This window comes from Macaca thibetana, chromosome 10 (assembly GCF_024542745.1).
Source record: "Macaca thibetana thibetana isolate TM-01 chromosome 10, ASM2454274v1, whole genome shotgun sequence".
NCBI lineage: Eukaryota > Metazoa > Chordata > Mammalia > Primates > Cercopithecidae > Macaca > Macaca thibetana.
Window position 1 is genome coordinate 81,414,277 of NC_065587.1, and position 13,299 is coordinate 81,427,575.

Consider the following 13,299-nt stretch of genomic DNA (forward strand, 5'->3'; position numbering starts at 1 on the left):
TATATGAGCATTCAGTATACAATTCCTTCAATTTTTCTGTTAGAAAGTTTTAATAATAAATTGTGGGAAAAAGCAACCTCCTGTATGAGGAGGAATTTTGAAATGTTCTTTGAAAATACAAGAAGGATTTGTGGTAGAAACAGAAGTAAAGGGCATTCACTACCTAGGCATTAACAAAATCAGAGGCCTAAGAAAGTGAGAGGGTGCTCTGGGAACTAGAAACTTTTCTACGTGGTAAAACATTAAAGGGAAAGGGTGGGAGAGAAGGCAGCTGGGGTCACACCATGGAGACTTCAAGGCCAATCAACCTGGCAAACTGTGTGCCTCCTGATACACGGGGTAGCCACTGTTGAGGTTTCCCCAGCGTAGGATCAGTAAGATTAGAATTCCCATTTAAGAAGGGGACTTGGATGTTAAGAGAGGACGGAGGGGCAGTGAGAACCACTAGGATTTGAGTAACTGGGGGTCTGAATTGGAGGGCAGCAGAGGAGCTAGCAAGGAGCAACACCTGGAGATGCAGCATGCTCAGGGTGGGGGTGGACAGATCCTGGGTGTTAACAGGGAAGGAGGCGTGAAACATGAGTCCAGGCTTTAGCCCTGTGATATTGGGGGATTCACTGATCATCTGTTTCACTTCAAAACAGCATTAAAAGCAGCTGATTTACACAGTAGAACTTGATGAACTTGAAATGGAGAATTTATGAAAGATTCACCGAGGGGCAGTAACAATACGAAAAGGCGTTCAATCTCTATAGTAACCAGGGGAATCCAAACTCAAATAAGAAGAAAACATTTTCATCCATCAACCTGGCAAAAAATAACACGAATAATAATAGCCAGGTCTCAGGAAGGTGAAGGAAGAGGCAAAGGACAGACTAATACGCTGTTTACAGGAGTGTAAACTGATAATGACATTTATGAGAAAATGTAATCTTACCAAAACCTCTAACTGTTTCTATTCTCTGATAAAAAAAAGTTTCATTATGGAGGAATGTATTCTAACCAATTACTGGCACATATGCCTAAAGATGAATGGAGAAGCAAGTTCATTTTCAGTGTTGTAATAGAAGAAAATTGGAAATAACTTTGTCTATCAATAGAAGGGATACGTTACAGCTTCCCATCTGTATTAGTTTTCCATTGCTGCCACACAAAGTACTACAAACTTAGAGACATAAAACAACACTACAAACTTAGAGACTTAAAACAACACAAAGTTATTATCTTACACTCAGGAAAGTCCTATTTGGTCTCAAGGACAAAATTTAGATGGCGGCAAGTTGTGTTCCTTTATGGTGGTTTTAGAAGAGAATCGGTTTTCTGCTCTTTTCATTTGTGGGCAGAATTAGATCCCTTTGAATTGTAAGACTGAGGTCCTTATTATTCTGCCGGCTGTATGCTGAAGGCTTTTCCCAGCTTCCAGAGGCTGACACACTTCTTGGCTTCTAGCCTCTTTTCCATCTTCAGAACCAGCAATGGGCAGGTGAGGTCCTTCTTGTGTCACATCTCTCTGACCCATCTATGTCCCTTCCTCTTCCACTAATAAAGACTCCTGTGCTTAGATTGGGCCCAGCCACATAATCCAGGATAATCTTCCCATCTCAAGCCCCAAGGTTTATGCCCTTAATCACATCTTCAAAGTCTTTTTTGCCACATAAGGTAACATTCACAGATTCAGGGACATTGTTGGGATCCATTGTGCTACCTACCACACCATTCCTACTGTAGAAAATTCTGCAGTCATTGAAAAAAAAAAAAAAAAAAAAAAAAAAAACCTAAATTACTGATGCTGAAAGATCTCTAACACATATAAAATGAAAACAAGAATTCAGTTGTTATGATATTGCCTTATACTAATATTTTTTTACGATATTACACTATATTATGACCTTATTTGCTTAAAAATATAAAAATCATTATAAATTAAAAACAGTATATATACACGTAAATATTTTAAAATGGAAGTAACGGAGGAACACCAGTGGACAGAGGATACATCTGAGAAGGGGTCTGGGCTTATTAAAGGACTTTCGGGGCTTTTTGTAGTTTATTCCATTTGCTTGTATATTTTTAATTGACTAAGAAAGTATGCTGGTATATTAATTACACTCTTTCAAAAGTGCAAAGCCATTGTTACTGCAAAAAGGAAAGACAGATGAAGTAAAGCTGCTCTTATGATAGTTGGAATAAGAAACTTAAAGTCCTGTTGACTAGGGCCCCTCATGCCTGGATGCCATTCTAAGTATGGTAAGCATATAATTTGTCATTTCACTGGGACCCTCCTGGGAGTAAAGACAGACACTATCAATAATCAAGCCAGAACAATAGGTGTAGACTGGGACTCCTTGGTCACCTACATCTGAGGAAGTAATTGCTCATCTCCCCCAGCAGAATGTCAGCTCCAGAAGAATAGGGACTTGATCACTGTGCTCACTGCCTGAAAAGAGTGGATGGAAAATAGGACTGAACTGGTTGACTTGCCCAGTTCTTAGATTGAAATATTGCCTTTGTCTTACTGATTTTTAAAAACTTTTTCCCAACTTACAACTATAAAAACATTCTTTTATATTTCTCTTTTAATTACTTTTATGTTATTTTTTAACTTTTATTTTAAATTCAGGGGTACAAGTGTAGGTTTGTTACATAAGTAAACTCATGTCTTGGGGGTTTGTTGTACAGATTATTTCATCACTCAGGTATTCAGCCTAGTGCCCATTAGTTATTTTTGCTGATCTTCTCGCTTCTCTCACCATCCACCCTCAAGTAGGCCCCAGTGTGTGTTGTTCCCCTCTACATGTCCGTGTGTGCTCGTCATGTATCTCCCACTTATAAGTGAGAACATGTAGTATTTGATTTTCTGTTCCTGCATAAGGATAATGGCCTCCAGCTCCACCCATGTTCCAAAAATGACACTATCTCACTCATTTTTATGGCTGCATATTATTCCATGGTGTATATGTACCACATTTTCTTTATCCAGTCTATCATTGATGGGCATTTACATTGATTCTATGTCTTTGTTATTGTGAAAAGTGCTGTAATGAACACACGTGTGCATGTGTCTTTATAACAGAATGATTTATATTCCTTTGAGTATACACCCAGTAATGGGATTGCTGGGTCGAATGGTAGTTCTGTCTTTAGGTCTTTGGGGAATTGCCACATTGCTTTCCGAAATGGTTGAACTAATTTACTCTCCCACCAGCAGTGTATAAGTGTTCCTTTTCTCCTGCAACCTTGCCAGCACCTGTTATTTTTTTACTTTTTAATTATAGCCATTCTAACTGGTGTGAGATGGTATCTCATTGTGGTTTTTATTTGAATTTCATTTGAATAATTCAAAAAATGAATTGAATATATCTTCTTATTATGCCAATGAGAAAATTGAGAATTAAAGAGATAAAATTATAAAAAGACATACCCATCAGGCAATTGGAACTGTGAAAAACTGTGCTGTCTGATATGGTAGCCGCATGCGACTATTTAGATATAATTATATATTAAAGTTAAATAAATTAAAAAGTCAACGTCTCCACCTCGTTAGCTACATTTCAAGTGCTCAATAGCCATATGTGGCTACTGTCTACCATTTAACAGCACAGATCTGAGACTTTATCATCATTGCAAGTACTTTTATTGAACAGCGCTGAGCTAGAAATTTGGGATTGTGATTTGGGAGAGACCTCGGACCTCTCAGATCTGAGGTCAGTGACAAATTCAGGATTCATCCAGATAGATATGGCAGTAAAAATTAATTAAAACCTAAGGCCATCAAGGGAGAAAGTAAAGAGAGAAGAAAAGCAAATGACAACCCATTCCTGGAGGGCTATCTGCATTAAAGAAGCAAGTAACAAAAGAAGATTTAAAGTGAGGGATCAGATACTTGCTATGGGAATTGAGGTCATATCCCAGTGGCTCAGAGAAAGTAGTCCAACAGAAGAAAAGATCAGTCATGTCACAAGCCTCAGATGGTCACATACAATGTGACCAATGTGTAACTTTTGAGTTTGGCAGCTGGATGACCAGAGAAAGTCTGCAAGTGGTTGTTGTGCTCTTTTGTAGACCTGAGACAGTGACTTGGGTGAAAGAGGTATACTATGGAGGCAATTACAGGAAGTACAGCAAAAGAGAAGTATAGAGAAATAGGGAAAAAAGAGAAGGCGAATACAGGATGATAAACGAGGAGGTTACCACTCTGGGAAACTCACGCTCTGAGATGCCCTGATCTGCTGGAGACACCCTGAGGAAGTGTGTAGAACACACTTCCCAAGTGTTCCAACTAAGAGAAGATTTAAGCAATTGCCGACTACTTTTTATTAATAATTCTCTTTTAATGAGGGTTGTTTCTTGGGGTGTCAACCCCCCGGCAACTGTGGCCTGCCTCTTTGTACGAAGCAAGCCCGCATACCCACAGAAAGCCATCTGGCAGAGAGACTCAGGAGCTTCAAGTAGCAAGAAAGCGTGCAGGAACCATCCCCCAAGGCTGTGATGACATCCAAAAGTGACTGAGAGGATTATGGGGGACACTGACAGCATCTACTACTGCTAGGTTTAGATGCACGGCAATAGAAACTGAGTTTCCCTCCTTGTTGCAAAAGGAGAGTTGCAACAAGAGAAATAATCTAATTTTATCAGCCATGGCCACCAGTTGCTTGGAGAGAAAAACATCGAGACGCCTCAGAGTCTATCCCAGGCATGTGATGAATACATCCTCATTCTACCAGATTCCACTGATACAGCTGCTGGCAGCTGCCACATCTTTTTTGGCACCAAAGGTCTGTACCTCTCTTCAATGTAGAAGAAATTTCAGTTTTTGTTTAAATTACCCATTCCCCTCAGGGAACCTATTTTAATGGAGCCTGGGCAGAAGACAAATTGAAAGTCAGACACTATGTACCATCACGTGTAGAGACAGTGTCACTCAGTGACCCTATGTCAAGGTCACTGAGTCAGGATCACCTACCAGATTCTCCTGTCTGTAGAGACAGAAGTTATCTGAGCCTCCTTACAGCTAGACTTCTAGAAAACCTGTCTTGTCAGTTTACCGTACCCCTCTGAGTTCCAGCAACAAAGCATTTTCCCCTTCATTTTCAATCTAAAGATATGTTTATCAATCATTCTCATTAGGCTTCTCATCCTGCTAAAGAAAGAATTTTTTAACTTCAACAGCCAAACCTGCTAATAGGAAGAAGAAAGAGACACCATGTGCACCGCTGTCTTTGCACACCACCAACACTGTGCCAAAGTGCCAGCATTCCCAGAAGAGGACCTCAGTCTTTACACAAACACAAGGGTCTGGCACAGCTTGGGACATTGAGTTGGCCATGCCTTTGACTCTGATAGCCCAAATGACATTTAGTCAGTCCCCCTATTTCACTTCTTTGGTGACTTGACTAAAAAATTATCCCAAAGTTCCCATCTCTCCCTGTATTCACATCCTTGCCAATGTGGCCTTTCTGCTTGGTCATCAAGAGTTAATGTCTGTTCTCTTCCCTTTAAATCTAGTCTGGCCTTGTAAGTTGAGTTTTCAACAGAACACAGTAGACATGAGGGCCTCCAGAGACCTTGTACACACTTACTGTCTGTGATCAAGCCCAGGAGAGCCTGCTAAAGGATCACCCCAGCCTTCAGCCAGCCACGTGTGTGAGGCCATCCTAGATCAGTGCACCACCACTGACTCACCAGATGTCCGTGATATACATGAATGAACTCAGAACCCAGCTCTGAATTAAATCAGAAGAATCCCCAAGCTCACCTATAGACTCAAAAGCGTAAAAAACAGTTCGTATTTTAAGCTACGGAGTTTGGAGTGTTTTGTTAGGCAACAAAAGCTAACTGATACAACATCTCTGGGCCTCAAACTTGTCACCTGCAGAGAAGAGGACTAAATAACATAATACTTAAGGTTTTTATTGTTTTGTATATTTTTCCTCCTAGCTTCATTTTTCTATGGTTTTTAGCTGAAATGAAACACTTCAAAGTGGATATATTAATTTGCTGGACACTAGAAAGCTGATGGGCATTAGTTGCACCATAAACACCCAGGTACTTGGCAACACAGGCGGCGGCACACAGATGGGCTTGGAGTATGGTAGCAGAGAGCACGCTCAGTAGTGCAGGATTCAGAGCACCTGGTTACCTGCATATCAGAATCAGGCATCACTCTGGCCACCCCAACCCTTTCCTCCCGGCAGGTCCTCCCAGATCTTATGTGTGAAATGCATTTTGATTGCTTATATTGATTTTATACCCAAACCTCTCCTTTTTAGATATTGGCAAGACTATTTTAAGCCTTAACAATTGCCTAGGATTTATATGGCCAAATGGATTAAGCCTGTAGAGAAATCTTTTGGCTTTCTTTAAAAACAAAGTGAAAATGTCCTACTGTTTGCTTAATGGAACAAAATGGCTTCCACCCAAAAGATCTCTTAGGGACCAAATGATTCATGTAATAGCATGGGAGTTCTATTGACCCAGCTGAACACATCTATACATGCTAAGCCTGCCCCCTTTCTTTTCCTCAGAGGAGCCATTTAAAGGCACCAAAGTATTAGGTTCTAATTTTAGTTACTTACTGTGTGAGTCAGAACAAATTACTTAGCCTCTCTGAATACTGGAGAGAGATATATAAAATGGGAATCATATGAACAGTATCATAGGGTTATTGTGATAATTAAATGAGGTGCACATGCAAACAGCTTGAGACATTCTCATTTGCTCAGTTAGGATTCATTTTCCTTATGTTGTGCACTGATTCATTCCCTATGCATCATTCAAAGCCTGACTTAGACGATGTCCCTTTGTAAACTCTTTATTCACAATGTCAGCTCATGTTAAACTCTTTTTTCTCCATTCTTATTTATTCAGGAAAATTTTCTAAGTATGAGTTAGGCCCAGGGATAAAGCCATTAGCAAAACTGTTCCTGCCACATGGAGAGAGGTACAATAAACGAAATAGCATATGATTAATTCAACTCATCATGATGCAGGCAACCTGGCATTATTTTGAAACATTATGGGAGTATAGAACACGGGCAAATCAGGGAAGGTTTCCCAAAGAGTGCCATTGAAACTGGGACAGAAGTGGAAGCAGGTGTTAACCCTGAGCTGGGAAAAAGAGCTTATGTTAGCCAATCTGAACTCCTGACTTAATTTTTTTCCAAGTATACTAATAGGTGCTCCAACTCTACATTAACCTAAGAAATTTTCTAATAGATTAATTTGGTTTATCTCCCCAATTAGATTTTACACTCACCTGGGGCAAGACCCATATATCCTACTTTTTAGTTGTTTTTATTTCTCTCTAAAGCTTAACACAGTGCCAGGCAAAGGTTGGTGCTCAGTAAATTGTTGATTGGTTGAGAACAAAAAACACTGAAGTGATTTATACTGGCTACTCTTGCTTTACGAAACATCTCACAGTGGCCTATGGACTCATGATCACTTTTTAATTATTTTTTTCTAAATATAACAAATGTACAGGAAAGAGTACAAATCATAAGCATGCAACTTTATGAATTTTCATGAAGTTAATATAGCCATGTAATTATTAGGTTGGTGCAAAAGTAATTGTGGTTTTGTAATTAACAGTAACGGCAAAAACCACAATTACATTTGCCCCAACCTAATAGCACCCATTTTCAGAAGAACAACATTGCTATTCCCCAAAATGTTCCCTAGTGTGCCTTTGCAACTAACACCTCACCAAAGGTAACCATTACCCTGACACCTAGCAACATATTTTTTGCTTGTATTTTGAAGTGTATACACAGTGCAAACTCTTGCGTCTGTCTTCCCTACTCAACATTGTGTCATCCATGTTGTTAATGTAGCTGTGGTTTGTTTACTTCTGTTGTCATATAGCATTTCATTGTGAGAATAAACACTATCCATTGGCTCTTTTTGGTTCTTGAGCATGTTGCTCTGAACATTCTGGTATGCATCTTTTTGTAAATATATGCATTTATTGTTGTTGGATATATTCCTGGGTGGAAATTTTCTGGAGCGTATGGTCAAATATATTTATCCTGACTTTAGTAGATACTGTCAAAAATTTTCCAAACTAATTGTACTAAATTTTGCTTTCACCAGCAATATACCTACTCATTTTCAAAATAATGGCAATTTTGAAAGTCAAAAGTTTCTTGGATCTACCCGCATTATAGAGCATAGAGGTTATGCTGTTGGCACCAAATGATGGGAAGTATACCAGCTCACATACAGATGTGTGAACTTCTCATAATCAAATGCTCAGTTTCCTCAGCCACATCCACCTCTCAGTAATCATTGGTGGGGAAACGCAGTAGAGTTTTATAATAGTGTGTGTTTTCCAAGATAAAAACGGGTTTTAAAAGGAGTCACTGTTTTTTTGGTGTGACTTGTAAAGACAGGCTGTTTCTCTATCATCTCTCCTCCATACTCTGTTAACAGGAAAAATATTTGTTTCTAGAAAGTGGAAAGATAGCAAAGTAACTACAATCTTGGAAATTAAAGGCAAATACATCTGTAATGTTTCCTGCAACTGTGGAATTTTCTTTGTTCTGTCTCTTCTTCCACATTTTCTTCTATGACAGAAGCTTTGATGTAACTTCTCTAATCTGGGGCCAGGGCAGTCTATGTTGCAGCACGGCCTCCTCTTCCCTTACCAGGCTGAGAATAAACAGGTCTCTGCCTCAGAATGATGTTCACTGCCATTATCAGAAATATCTTGTTGCTGGCGCCCATGTCAGTTAACACACCCTTTGATATGGTTTGGCTGTGTCCACACCCAAAATCTCATCTTGAATTGTAATCCTCATAATCTCCATGTGTCAAGGGTGGGACCAGGTGGAGGTAATTGGATCATGGAGGCGGTTTCCCCCATGCTGTTCTCCTGATAGTGAATGAGTCTCAGGAGATCTGATGGTTTTATAAGCATCTGGCATTTTCCCTGCTTGTACTCACTCCATCCTGCCACCCTGTGAAGAAGGTGCCTGTTTCTCCTTTGCCTTCTGCCATGATAGTAAGTTTCCTAAGGCCTCCCCAGCAATGTGGAACCGTGAGTCAATTAAACCTCTTTCCTTTATAAATCACCAGTCTTGGGTATTTCTTCATAGCAGTGTGAGAACTGACTAATATGCCCTTATTAAGGAAGATGCTGAAGTTCTGTTGAGAATAGAACAGATTGTGAGTGCTGGCTCTGTGGCCCTTGGATTTTATAAGCATCTACTTGACATTCATATGCTTTCATGGTTCCTTGAACACAGTACGAACTCAGGAAGGAGTCACTGCATCCAAGTCTTGCCCTTCAGACCTCAGGTTTATAACATAACAGTTTGAGAAAGATGCCCCATATTTTCCCCACATTCATCCCTCTAAGAGTAATGCCTCCATAACATTCCTAGCATGTAGCAGAGTGGCCGGCACAGAGACTCCTTTGATACATGTCAAATCTTTAATAATAGATGTAATTAGTGCCAGTGAAGAGGAGAAAACATGAAATGGTTTAGATAACTGACAGCCAACAGAAACTCAATTGATGAGTTGCTTAAATGTTCTTTCTTCATCCAAGATGCTAGCTAACATTCAGCCATGGTTCTCAAAAACACAGGGCATATCTCCATGTACACATTTTGAAGTAGGAGAGCAACACAGCAAGAACTATACCTATTATAAAAGCTGCTTCTTACAATAGTATTGTGCCAGGCATGCTTTTTTGAGCAGCATACATACCAATTAGACAGGCTTATAGAAGTCTTTGAAGGAATGGATTTTCCTTTCCCCAATTAACTTCCTCCCAGTATCCAATAGAACCAGCTTACTCATATTCCAAAATGATCATAAATGAAATTGCAAGGGTCCCTTGACATATTTTAAAATGATAATATAATCACATATGATTTAATCAAGTTCATTTCAAGTTTATTGCTAAGGGATATGAGGACTGGCCCTGTTTCCCACCCAGATTCTAAAGACCTCTTGGTTTTGGTTTGAGGAAAAGGAAAAAAATGCAAAGGCTGCCTGAGATGTCGTCTCTGGAAAAGCAAAAATAAAAATGTGCCTTAATTTGGATTCCCCTCTTTCAACATCCTATTTGGGATCATCATTTTTCACCACCAAGATGTTCTGTAAGTGAAAAGCATCAGTACTTGTTTAAATGAGGCCCAGAAGCATTTTCCCTTTCCAGTACTTAATGCTGTATTTTCCCTTTAAATGATTCTAGGTTGTGATGCTAAAATTGTTAAATCTGCAGAACTTCAGAATAAGGACAGTTGTAAGAACACTGCTCCGCAAGAGAACATGGGGACTTGTATCCCCATGCTTCCTTATTAATTTGCTATGAGTCATCGACCATCTATTGCCTCTTTTCCTAACCTTGTTTTGCAACATGATTTGTCCACACTTACTTATTAAGAATATTACATTATTTACAGCTTGTTCATCGACAGCCTGTCTCTGAAAGTGACAGAAAAACAATATAATTTGTTGTCCTTCCCAAGTATCTAAGGGGAAAAAAAGAAGATAGTATGCAAAGCTTTTTGAAACTCACAAATGAGGCGGGATAAAATCACTGCAGAATTTATAAAGTCTGCATGATGCCTTTGATCTTGATGTATTACATTCCCCACCCCCACTCTCCCTTCTACAGTGATGCCTTCAATATTTTACCGAGCTGGGCTAACACACAGCTCACAATTTTAAACTGACAAATCTAAGTGCATAAATTTTAGATGCTTTTTGCAAAACGGCAAGACTGAGGACAGACTGTACATTCAGAGTATTATAGCCTGTCCTAATTCACGCCATTTCCACACACACTTTTTTACCCTTTGGAGGGTTTGGGGGCATATTTCAAACAAATATCAGTGCTTTGTGTTTATGCCATGTAATAAAGAATATCTGGGGCCTGTCTGTAGGAGAATATCTGTTTTCCAAATTGTCTTGGTTATGGGGAGAAAATGAATTCTACTTTGAGCACAAATATAAGAGTAACCTCACAAGGAGACATTTAAAATCCGCTCATTTGGCGTTTGCTAGGACCTTTGATATTGTGAACCCAAATACCTGAGACAAATCTCAGTTAATTTAGAAAGTTTCTTTGCCAAGGTGGAGGACACACACCCGTGACACAGCCTCAGGAAGTCCTGAATGGCATGTGTCTAAGGTGGTCAGGTTTTATGCGTTTTAGGGAGACATGAGACATCAATCCATGTATGTAAGACGTACATTGGCTCAGTCCAGAAAAGCTGGAAAAGTCAAAGCAGGGAGGGGACATTCAGGTCTCGGGTAGGTGAGAGAAAAACAGTTGCTTTCTTTCGAGTTTCTGATTGGCCTTTCCAAAGGAGGCAATCAGATATCGATTTACCTCAGTGAGGGATGACTTTGAATAGAATGGAAGGCAGGTTTGCCCTAATCAGTTCCCAGCTTGAGTTTTCCCTTTAGCTTCGTGAATTTGGGGCCCCAAGATTTATTTTCCTTTCACAATCTATTACCAAAGTGAGCTTCACCCACAGGTGGGTGTGCCAAGTGGTGGGAGACACAAGGGAAGGATGGCTGTACACAAACATGTCCCTTTGTCCTCATCACCTTCTTGCTTCCCCAAGGCCTACAGGAGTACATGGCAATTAATGACTGGAAAAGGTGATTAGGGAAGAATATCTCTGGAGTTAATTCTGTATAATAGTTTCTGTCTCTGAGAATCATGACCTACTGTTCATGGGGAGGCTTAAATTAGTTGAAAACTAGCTTTCTTAGAAAGAATACAAGAAGGGTCTGGTAAGTGGGATGACAGATGCAGCAGTTAGACACCTCTGAGTAACGGGAGTATAGTGAGTGGGAAAGCAGAGATGGCAACATTGTGGCGATGTTGCCCCACTTATACCGCCATCCCCTGCAAGAGGTTTTGATCAATCATGGCATTGCTCTCCTGTAAGTCAGATATGCCCCTGGACTCTTCATCAACAATCCCAACTGGTCAGTGGGAGCTGGCAAGTGGATGAAATTGTGCATCAGCTCCTGTCTACTAAAGGAGTGATCAAAAAGGGCAGGAGGAATAACAAGAGTGGGCTTGAAGGTAAAAGGGACAGAAAAACAAGATTAGAACTTGGCTTCAAAGCTATGCTATTACAAACAGTGACCACAATAGTACTAAAAGCTACTGTTTATTAAGTCCCTATGGTGTGCCTCGTATTCTGCTGGGTGCTTTCCTTGGTGCAGTAGAGAGCATGGTTAGTAAATCTGTAGTCAGACTGTCAAGAGTTTGAATCTTAGCAGAAAAGGGTACAGTCTTAATTTGTTTTCTATTGCTTCTAACAGAATACCCCAAACTGGGTAATTTATAAAGCAAAGGAATTTATTTCTTACAGTTATGGAGGCTGAGAAGGCCAAGGTCAAGAAGCCACATCTGGTGAGAAACTTCTTGCTGGTAGAGACTCCCTTGAGAGTTCTGAGGCAACTCAGGGTATCACATGGCAAAAGGCCTCTCTTCTTCTAATAAAGCCACCAGTCCCTTTCTCATAGCCCATTAATCTCTTAACCTATTAATTCATTCATGCATGGATGGATTAATTCACTCATAAGGGCTCTGCCCATTCAATCCCCTCTTAAAAATTCCACCTCTCAATACTGCTACATTGGGAATTAAGTTTCAACCTCAGTTTTAAAGAGGACAAACACTGAAACCATAGCTGGTACCTAGAGATTTAAAGTTTTAGTCTCTTATCTGTAAAATGGTGATACTAATGGTATATAGCCTCATTGGTTGGTTTCAAGGATTAATGAGATAATGTATTGAATGTCTTTGGCATATTGCCTGGCTATCAATCACTGTTAGCTTACTTCTAAAATATGGTCAGTGCTCTATAAAAGATTGCTATGCAGCAACATTATTTCTTAAATCATAAATCAGAGTGTTTTCTGCATTTTTTTCCTTTCCCTCTTCTCTCATGGGTACTTCCAGAGAGCAGAGATTCCTTTCCCACCCACACCAAACAGGGGCAAGCATTTAAAGATTTAAGTGCCTAGTGAATATATCCTATTTGCCAGTTTTTCCCCCTCCTAGAAACAAAAAAGCCTGGGATTTCTAAAAAGGCAGAGAAGCATCTGCGGGTCCACTTGAACTCCAGTGAAAACGGCTCCAGGGATTAGGTGCACTCAAAGTGTGAAATAGAAAGCAAATCTGCCCCAAGGGGGCCCAGGCCCAGGAGCAGAAGAGATAATGAGGAAGGACTTCCCTTGATTCACATAAGTGTCCCTGAAGAAAGGGTGAGAAACTTCCTTTTTGTGGGAGATGGTAGAGTGAAGAGAGAGTTTTGCTTGCCT

At 40.0% G+C, this 13,299-nt stretch overlaps 1 long non-coding RNA gene across 1 annotated transcript in view; it reads right to left on the reverse strand.

Moving 5' to 3' along the window:
* Nucleotides 1-12,448, reverse strand: part of LOC126929345 (uncharacterized) — a 54,936-nt gene extending 42,488 nt beyond the window's left edge. The window contains exon 1 of the long non-coding RNA XR_007717156.1: nt 12,343-12,448. This is a non-coding gene — a long non-coding RNA (uncharacterized LOC126929345). The remainder of the gene's footprint in view (nt 1-12,342) is intronic.
* Nucleotides 12,449-13,299: the final 851 nt, after the last annotated feature.